This window comes from Lissotriton vulgaris, chromosome 10 (genome assembly GCF_964263255.1).
Source record: "Lissotriton vulgaris chromosome 10, aLisVul1.2, whole genome shotgun sequence".
Classification (NCBI taxonomy): Eukaryota; Metazoa; Chordata; class Amphibia; order Caudata; family Salamandridae; genus Lissotriton; species Lissotriton vulgaris.
This window is the reverse complement of record NC_141698.1, coordinates 1071110514-1071121479: the sequence shown is the minus strand read 5'-3', so window position 1 is coordinate 1071121479 and position 10966 is coordinate 1071110514. Positions and strand designations below refer to the sequence as shown.

The following is a 10966-nucleotide window of genomic DNA, read 5'->3' as shown; positions in this document are numbered from 1 at the left end:
GCGCTATGCCACAGGTGAAACTCTGGACCCCTGTATGCGTTTCCGCCGCTACCACTCCTGCCCGAGTTCTCAAGAATATCAGGAACGTCTGGTCCCAAGTCATCTTTGTGGCATGAAGAATGTGATATCCAAAAGTTCTGGGCTTGAGCATCTGTCCTCCAATCAGGATGACCCTCCGGGAGGATCTGCTGTTGTAGCAGAAGAGTCTGGTTCTCCACCTGGGCCTTCATACTCTCCACCTTCATGCATGGAGATTAATCTGCGACATCTGAACACCTTCAACCTTCCTCCAGAAGTGGTTGATGTCATCTTTGCAGCCAAGCATCTCTCGACAATAACTGTGCACACTTATTGGGACAAATTCATGGTTTGGTGTGGTGCGCGCCAGATTAATCACTTCTTGGTGTATTGTTGTTTGTTTTATTTCATGCCTGGCAAGGTCTTGCTTTGGGCACAGTTAAAAGTTATCTTTTGGCCCTGATGGCCTTCTTATGGTTCCTTGGTCAGCCTTCACTATTTTTGTCACTCATTGTGTGCGAATTTTGGATGGGCTGCAGCATCTTTCCCCCTTTCTCCTTTTGGAATGCCCCAGTTGGATCTCGTTCTAACTTCGCAATTCCATTCAAGCTGCTCCTCAGCTGTTCCTTACAGCTCCTTACCATCAAGACTGTGTTCCTCATCACCATTACCTCAGCATGGCATGTGAATGAGCTTCAGGCTTTGTGTGTTAATCCACCATACACCACATTCTTACCAGACAAGGTGGTATTGCAGACTAGGGCATCCTTTCTGCTGAAGGTTGTGACTCTATTCCATGTTGGTCAAATTATCACTCTGCTGTAGTTCTATGTTCTGCCTCACCCCCGTAAAGAGTAGGGGAGACTTCACCGCGTTGGCCCCAAGAGAGCTTCTACATGCTTGAAGGGTGGTGGCAGCACTCACAAGGGCCCGCTTATGCATTTGGGGACAGACTGCGAGCTTGTGTGAGGTGCGGAGCTCTTCTGTTACCCGTTCTATCACTGTACCCTCTGCGGCTCTTTTAAATTGAATTTACTATTGTTCTGTACTTTTTAAAACTTTTCTATTTTTTGCACTCTACTTGCCTTACTCATATCGGGAATACATCGCGGGTGATTCAATACCCGCTACCGCTCCAGGGTGTGCCTCCCTGCCCCGTTCCACCGCGGCTGACGTGCCGATTGTTGTGGAGGGCAGGCGCCATCTTGGGTGAGGTACCCGGATCCCGGTGGGGCCGCTTGCTGCGGTCTAGCTGGGGGTGGGGCTAAGCCATAAACCAACCAGAGGCGTGGGGTGCCTCGCGGTGCTTGAAGGGTGGTGGCAGCTCTCACAAGGGCCTGCTTGTGTATTTGGGGACAGACTGCGAGCTTGTGTGAGGTGCGGAGCTCTTCTGTTACCCGTTCTACCACTGTACCCTCTGCTGCTCTTTTAAATTTAATTTACTATCGTTCTGTACTTTTTAAAACTTTTCTATTTCTTGCACTCTACTTGCCTGACTCATTCCGGGAATACATCGCAGGTGATTCAATACCCGCTACCGCTCCAGGGTGTGCCTCCCTGCCCCATTCCACCGCGGCTGACGTGCCGATTGTTGTGGAGGGCAGGCGCCATCTTGGGTGAGGTACCCGGATCCCGGTGGGGCCGCTCGCTGCGGTCTAGCTGGGGGTGGGGCTAAGCCATAAATCGACCAGAGGCGTGGGGTGCCTCGCGGTGCTTGAAGGGTGGTGGCAGCACTCACAAAGGCCTGCTTGTGCATTTGGGGACAGACTGCGAGCTTGTGTGAGGTGCGGAGCTCTTCTGTTACCCGTTCTATCACTGTACCCTCTGCGGCTCTTTTAAATTGAATTTACTATTGTTCTGTACTTTTTAAAACTTTTCTATTTTTTGCACTCTACTTGCCTTACTCATATCGGGAATACATCGCGGGTGATTCAATACCCGCTACCGCTCCAGGGTGTGCCTCCCTGCCCCGTTCCACCGCGGCTGACGTGCCGATTGTTGTGGAGGGCAGGCGCCATCTTGGGTGAGGTACCCGGATCCCGGTGGGGCCGCTTGCTGCGGTCTAGCTGGGGGTGGGGCTAAGCCATAAACCAACCAGAGGCGTGGGGTGCCTCGCGGTGCTTGAAGGGTGGTGGCAGCTCTCACAAGGGCCTGCTTGTGTATTTGGGGACAGACTGCGAGCTTGTGTGAGGTGCGGAGCTCTTCTGTTACCCGTTCTACCACTGTACCCTCTGCTGCTCTTTTAAATTTAATTTACTATCGTTCTGTACTTTTTAAAACTTTTCTATTTCTTGCACTCTACTTGCCTGACTCATTCCGGGAATACATCGCAGGTGATTCAATACCCGCTACCGCTCCAGGGTGTGCCTCCCTGCCCCATTCCACCGCGGCTGACGTGCCGATTGTTGTGGAGGGCAGGCGCCATCTTGGGTGAGGTACCCGGATCCCGGTGGGGCCGCTCGCTGCGGTCTAGCTGGGGGTGGGGCTAAGCCATAAATTGCAAGGGCCGGCAGGATGCGCAGCGGACACGCGCAGCGGACTCGTCAAAGGTAAGCCCGTCTACGCCCGTCCGCGGCCAGCCGGGGCAAGGGGCAGATAACTCTGCCAATTTTATTTTTTACCCAGCCCCAGAGTTGATACGTTTGCATGACCACTGACACCTCTGACCCACCATATTTCCCAGACTGGACTCACTTGGACTCCTTTGTTTCCGGAAGGCTTTCCTGGAATTTGACTCCCCCCTGGCTACGACACCACCACTTCCTCTGCAAGCTTCTCGGACTGCTTCTTCTTCTCCTGCTAAAAGAGCTGTAAACTCCAACTTCACGGTGAGCTACTTGAACACCCGCTGGCTGGTTAAACATCAGCTGGAGATTTTTCAGCTCCTAGACGCGGAGAAACCAGATATACTGCTGGTCACCGAAACTTGGCTCAACAAGGAGTCATCCCCCGACATCCTCGCGGCAGTACCGCCGGGCTACTACATCCTTCAAGCCAATAGATCTTCGGGCAAGCCGGGTGGTGGGGTTGCAGCCATCATCAAACACTCTATCAGATTCTTTTTGATAGATGTGGCCAGCATCCCCCTGGTCGACTGCCTTATTTTAAGACTTGAATCCTCGGTGGCCCCTCTCATTTGCTCCCTCGTATACCGGCCCCCCAGCCTATGCCCAGTTTCCCATCACTGTTCGGCAACATGCTTTCCCAGCTGGTAATAAATAATTCGAAAATTCTGATTATAGGAGATTTTAATTACTGGCCTTCTGACATCAGAGAGATTGCTTGCTCATCTACCTTTACCGACCTGTTAGTCGGCATGAACTGTTCTCAACATATCCATTCAGCAACCCACGTTAAGGGCCATATCTTAGACCAGGTCTGAACTTCTAACCTGGATATTTCCACACCTCTCATTCTTCCGCGCCCCTGGTCTGACCATTTTATTATTTCGTTTTCCTTTGCCATTACCTCTCACGCCAGTCGAACCCTCGAGGGAAACCTCTTAGCCAGGAACTGGAATAGGGCCGATCTTGGCGAATTTGTCACCCTACTCAGGGCTTCCCCCCCTGCTAAGTGTGACTCTTTAGACGCCCAGGCCTTGGGCTTAAGGCGATGGCTCGAATCAGCAAGTGACACTGTAGCTCCCCTTAAATGTGTCAAACTAAAGCGCCCCTATGACACGCAAAGATGGTTCTCAGAGGAACTCAAAGCTATGAAACTTAAGCTTAGACAGGCCGAGCGCTGCTGGCGGCGAGATTACGCCCCAGAGAAGAAGCTGGTATTTGCGGCTCTGCTCAAAGAATATAAGCAAGGTTTTCTACAGGCAAAAACTTCAGACTTTTCCCAAAAAATTGTTGACTCGGCCTCTAAGGCAAAAGACATCTTCTCTATTGTGGAAGAACTGTCGCACCCAGACAGGGTGACCATTAAACCCCTCCCCTCTCAGGCTCTCTGTGATTCCCTTAACTCCTTTTTTGTTGACAAAATTGTAAAAATTAAAAATAGTATTTCCTGCCGGACTCCCTCAGCCTTATCTATTCCGATCACTACCCCTGTCACCTCCAACCCCCACTCAGTTACACAGATACCCCCGACATCTGAGGAGGAATTCTCGACCCTGTTAAAAAAGGTGGCCTCTGGCTCTCCCACTGATTGCTGCCCCCCTCATGTCCTCCGAGAGGCCTTCACTGCCTGTCCTACGCCCCCTCTGACACTTCTTAATGACTCACTTAGAATGGGCTTGGTCCCTAGTTCCTTTAAGACCGCTGAAGTAGTGCCCATCCTAAAGAAACCCAATGCTGACCCGTCTCTCATGAGCAATTTCCGTCCCATCTCCCTGCTCCCCTACCTTAGCAAAGTACTGGAGGCCCATGTCACCAACTTTTTGATCTCCTTCATTGAACGCACCCAATTTCTCGATCCTCAACAGGCTGGTTTTAGACCCGCCCATTCAACTGAATCGGTCATACTCTCAGTGATGGAGGAGCTGCGGAGTGGGGCGGACCTTAAGATCAGCCAGATCCTGGTGCTCCTGGATTTGTCGGCCGCATTTGACACGGTCGACCATGATATCCTGGTCGGCCGTGTCAGTGATGCCGGCATCCAGGGGCTGGCCCTCGAGTAGGTTCACTGTTTTTTAAGCGACCGTCACCAGGCTGTCCGTCTCTCCCACTTTTCTGCTGATAAAGTTAGGTTGACATGAGGCATCCCTCAGGGCTCTTCCCTTTCTCCCCTCCTTTTTAACCTGTACCTCACCCCCTTATTCGTTCCTTACGAGGCTGTAATGTCACTGCATTTAATTAGGCAGATGATATCCAGCTGGTCTTTAACATTGACTCTTCGGTCCAATCTATCCACAATTTTCAATCCACCCTTGGTTTTTATTAGCGACTGGATGGGGGAAACCATTTGAAGCTCAACCCCGACAAGACCGAGTTGGTCTTGATCGGGGGTGTCTCCAACCCTTGGAGCTCCAATTTTTGGCCCCCATGCCTGGGCCTTCCTCCCCGCCCTGTTGACTCTGCTAAAAGCCTCGGAGTCACTATCTGCAAAGACCTCTCAATGAAGCCCACATTAATGCCGTGGTCTCCTCCAGTTTCTTTCATCTACTTAAGGTCCGGAAGATATCTCGCTTCCTGACTACGGAGGCCCTCAATTTGGCACTCCTGGCTCTCGTAATCTCCAGGATAGATTATGCCAATTCCCTCTATGTTGGTATCCCTGCCTACCAGTTGAACCGTCTGCAGCTAGTACAGAACCAGGCTGCAAGACTGGTCTTCCATCAGCCCAGGCACCACCATGTCCGTCCCCTGCTTAAAACCCTTCACTGGCTCCCGGTAGCCAAGCGCTGTGAATTTAAACTAGGCTGTATCATTTTTAAAGCCCTGGCCGGCCTTGGCCCAGCCTTCATCTCCTCTCTCCTCCATCATTACTCCCCATCGCGCAACCTCCGGTCCACCCATCTCGCCTTGCTCAAGATACCCATTTTTAAGCACAAGAAGTATGGAGGGGTTAGATTTTCGTTCCTTGCTCCCTCCTTCTGGAACGTGCTCCCTCTAGAGTTCAGACTTACCACTTCTTACGCCCATTTCAGATCTCTTCTGAAAACCTATCTGTTCCGTAAGGCATGTGATTGGGTATTCTCTTCCCTTTTCTCCTCTCTTCTCTCCTGTTGCCTGCACTTCTCTCTGTTCGCCTCATTTTGCCACTAGCGCCATGAAACCGTTGGGTGTAAGTGCGCTCTACAAGAATTTTAACATAACATTTTAACATAACATACATAGATTTTACCAAAGAACGTCAAGTGTATGATCAGCTCTTTGTGGGGTTCGCTTGAGCAATAAAAGGCAAGGCTGTGCAGAAGTGTACAACCTCACTCTGGATTGTGCTCTGCATTAAGATCTGCTATGCACTGGTGAAGATGCAGCCTCCAGAAGGTGTGCAGGGGCATTCTTCCCGGGCCAAAGCTGCTACCACTGTGTTAACACAGAGATCCCCTGCCCTACACACCTGCCAGGAGACTTCGCGGGCGTCCCTCGACACAGTGATAAAGCATTATTGTCTGGACTGTCAGGTTTGATGAGAGGGGCATTTTGTCTGCACGGTCTTGCAGGACTGTGTTTTGGGTCCATCCACAGATCTCCCTCCAAATAAGTACTGCTTAAGTATCCATGCATAGGTGACGACTCTGCGGCTAGAAGTCTCTATCAGAAGAACAAGTTACTTACAGTCAGTAACGCTCTTTCTGGTAGAGATTCTATTGAGCCACAGATTCCTCACTAGGCCCTCCTATCCTCCCATTTCTGTGATTGCTCTCTACTCATTAATAGGTTCCCAAGTCTAAGAATCAGCACACTGTCTACCAATTTGCTTTTGGGACTCCACTTCTGAGGGCACAGACAGTCTTGACATCCACTGACGTCAGTTCGTGGGAATGGCACATATAAAGGACCTGCATGTAATTTCCAGAGTAAAATGGCATCAGTGCGTTGCTGAAAAATGCACCTTCTGGCGCACAGAGGTATAAATGATTATGTACTGAGCCAGCTGATGTAGAGAAAGGTAAGTCTTATGGCAATATTGTAGGATGATGTCCATATAAACAAAGGAAGGGTGACATCCCTGTGGCAGAATATTCCATATCGTTATAGGTTAATTCTGCTAGCCAAGTCTTACTCCAATTCTCTTCTTGCAACAAACTTAATATCCCAAGTACTTTTCAATACAATGATTCACTCATTCTGTTTGGCTGTCTATCTGATGATGATAACTAGAAGACTAATGGACCACCATGTCTAGTTCTTTACATAATAGAGACCAGAAATTAGAGGTAAATTGAAAATTATTGTCAGATATCAAAACGTTGCATATAAACTAAGAATATATAAGCGCAGAGATACCCCTACGGGGGTCGATTCTAGGGCTATATAAAGAAATAAATATGGTTTATGCCAGCTCTTTAGGAGTGTCAATGCAATGAAATGCTCCATCCCATGACAATGATCATCAACTAATATATTAACAGTGCAATGTTAACTTTTGGGTAACTCTGTTATAAAATCATTGGCTACTGTGTGCCAAGTCAATATCAGACAGCATTGGTAAATATATAGACTGCTTTCTACAGCCGATAGTACAAAAGGGACAAACCTACATAAAAGACACTACAGCTTTTCTCAATTTTCTCAGAATGATTGAGCTGGAACCAAACACCGAATATTGGCTGTGTACAGTTGACGTTGTGTCACTATACACATCAATTCCACACAATGAAGGCCTTGAAGCTTTTGAATGGAATTTACTAAGAGATGAAGAATGCCAAGCCAACAACATTTTCCTCATTGAATTAATGCACTTTGTGCTATATCATAGCTATTTTGAATGGAATAATAAATACTACAATCAATGTAATGGCACTTCAATGGGCTTTGGGGGAGCTCCCTCGTATGCGAACTTGTTTATGTCAAAATTTGAAAATGATAACATCTTGAACAACACCAATTAGACAGACCATCTAGCGACATTCAAAAGATATATTGACGATCTGTTTTTGATCTGGAGAGGAGAAAAGGAACAACTTTTAACTAACATCATTGAACTCAATCAGTTGAACCCCAGAATCAAATTCACACATGCCATACATAAGGAAACCATTGCTTTTTTAGATGTACAAATAACCATCATTAATCAACATCTACAAACCCAAGTATACAAGAAAGCCACAGACCGTAATTCCAGCTTACTTTTCCAAAGTTTCCATCCTGAAACTCTTAAAAAACATCTTCCGACATCTCAATTTATTCGTTTGAAAAGAATCACCTCTGACCCACACATTTTGGAAAAAAACATTGAAGATCAACAACAACAATACCTCGACCGTGGATATCCCAAAGAGATTCTGGAAAAATCAATCAAGAAAGTCGCTACATGTTCAAGAGAGAGTCTATTGACACCCATGCCACAGACCACAGAAAAAAAGACAGTATGCGTCTTAAAATTCTCCACAGCAGCCAAAAAAATCAAGAAAATCATTAATCATCATTGGGCCTTAATCAAAGATGAACCAGATTTGAAAAACCTCTACAGTGACCAATTAACTTTTGCGTTCAAAAGATCAAGAAACCTAAATGAGGTTCTCACTACCAAAAAAGTAATCAAAACTCAACACAAAGGCATGTCGAGATGCTTGAATTGCATACATTGCAATATTGTAATACCTGGAAACACATTTATGCACCATTCTAAAGGCCACAAAATTGATCTACAATATACTGGTACCTGTGATACCAAAAATGTGATTTACGCTATCAAATGCCCATGCTGCAAAATATATGTCGGTCAGACAGAAAGGAAGATTAAAATCTGAATGTCAGAACATAAAAGCAACATCCGCACAAAGAACATGAAATCAGCCGTGGCCACCTATTGGCTTGAATGTAATCACCAAATATCACAACTAAAATTTACCATACTGGAGATACTCCCACAACGATGTGACACGGACCCTGTCAAACAACGTTTACAGGCAGAACTCTACTGGATCAAAAATCTCAATTCCCTACAACCAACAGGGATAAATGACAGAATTGAATATTCATGTTTCCTGTGATACTGAGCACAACACTTGGTACCTTGAGTGATTTTCGCTCCTCTAACATATCTGCATAATCTATATGCTTGAACTGAAGATTGCTATACTTTGGATTCTTATGATGTCTATTTATCATAATCTACTGACATACAATGTACTGAGATATACTCATTTTCTTATTCCCTTTTCCCTTTGTGCAACCCACCACATGGGTCATATATCATAACTCATTACTTTTGTATATTCCACACACGTTTGGCTTTTCTGCTTGTTATTTCGGTTTTTCATCTTTATTGTTTCTCATTATTATTCTGTCACTTCTTTGCACACACATCAGTGTTCTCTTTCCCTATATGTCAAACACGACTGCTTATTAGTTCCACATTATGATCGCATTACCGATCTTATCCCTTTTGCAAGTGTTTGTTTACTTCCTGGTGGCTCCACCACGTGACTTACTCCTATCCTATCACTGAGCGCGTCATATATCCCACACAGTTTGTTGAACCGCGGTATTTAAATGTTGATCCCTGCATTTAAATTCAAATTTGATCACTGCACTTAGTTTTCTACATGCCGATAATATCAGACAACATCATCACGTTATGTTTAATGGCCTGGTTTATATATTTTTCTTTCGCGTTCCCAATACCACGTGACCACACCACTGGTCTACAAAACACCGCTCGATTGGCCGAACGTTAATTCGACCGGTTCCATGTTAGGAACTTCGTGAGCACCGCGCGTTACTCTCTCGGTAAGTTTGTCTCGTTTCCCTGTCACCCGGCTTTCTTTTATCTTTGCACTTGGATCTTGAAGCTTTCTGCAGCACGATATTTCATTGCTCACAGCGTAGTATGTAAATCCCGCATCCTCTTTATTTTGATCACAATATGCTAATGACTTTTTTAACTTCTTGGTACTCATATGCACTCTAGCTGTCAGCCAATCCAGCAACGTTTATGATTTCACCTTGATTAATGTTAATTACATTAATGTGGTCGTTAAATGCTTGAAGACTTTATTCATGCAACATGTTTAATTTAAAACAATGTACTATGTATCTTAATATGCATAAGGTTCGTACGCTGAGCGCTAAGGTCCTGTATGCTTTAATTTTCTAGGCCCCTGACGAAGGGTTACCCTGTTTAACCCGAAATGCATTGGGCGGGCATGAAGTAATGCAATTAATTGTTCACGATTGAAATGAATTTCTACAACCAATTTTGCCAAAGAATATCCATTGGGAAATGAATAAATATACATGATGATCTCAAGAATGATATGATTTATCTTCGCCGAATGTTTTCGGCATCACGAGATCTTGGATCCCTTCCCCGGGATCAGAGACTGGCGTCCATTGTAGTCATCCATAAAGATGGGAAGCCCCGCGAACAATGCTCATCATACCGGCCGATTTCGCTCTTGAACGTAGAGCCAAAGATCTTGGCGAAGCTTTTGGCAAATCAGCTGATAATGGTGGTCAGTGATTTGATACACCCGGATCAGTCTGGGTTCATTCCACATCGGAACAACGTGCTCAACCTTCACCGCCTTCACGGCGTGTTAGCAAGGGCGGGGTCCCTTAGTGAGCAGGCCATCTTGGTTTCTCTGGATGCCTCGATGGCCTTCGATACGGTGGAATGGCCATATTTGTGGGCGGCCCTTGCGAAATTTGGTTTTGGCACCAATTTTGACGGGTGGGTTAGGCTTCTGTACGAGCAACCTTTGGTCCAAGTGGTGGTCAACGGAAGGGCCTCGGAACCCTTTGTTCTCGGGAGAGGCACACAGCAGGGCTGTCCTCTGTCACCGCTGCTCTTTGCGCTTGCCCTTGAACCCCTTGCCGCGTGGCTTCGGTGGGAGCCCTCCCTCAAAGGCATTAGGTGGTCCCCTGGCTTCGAGGATCGTATATCGTTGTACGTGGACGATATATTGTTGTACCTTACTTCTCCTCGTAAATCGTTGGGAGTCTTGTTCGATGTCTTGAGCTCTTTCGGGAGAAATTCTGGCTTGGTCATTAATTGGGCCAAGTCCTGTATTTACTCTCTTACTGGAGAATTACCTCCCTTGCCCCACGTTTGTCCGATACCGGTTTCGTGTGTTGGCTTTAAGTATTTGGGGATCTACATTTTGTTGGACCCCGCAGTACGGTATGAGCAAAATTTGCTTCCTCCGCTTACCGTGCTTAGGTCGGATGTCGTGACATGGTGTGGCTTACCGCTGTCCCCGTTGGGGAGAGCGGCCCTCTTTAAGATGATGTCTGTCTCCCGGTTTCTGTACGCCATCCAGAACACGCTTGATTTGGTACCTGCCAGTTATTTCCGCAAAATTGAGGGCATCCAGAGGAAACTTGTGTGG

General features: G+C 46.8%; 1 pseudogene; it reads left to right on the top strand.

The window, feature by feature from the left end:
- Positions 1–247: 247 nt before the first annotated feature.
- On the top strand, positions 248–8626 carry LOC147689327 (uncharacterized; annotated as a pseudogene).
- Positions 8627–10966: the final 2340 nt, after the last annotated feature.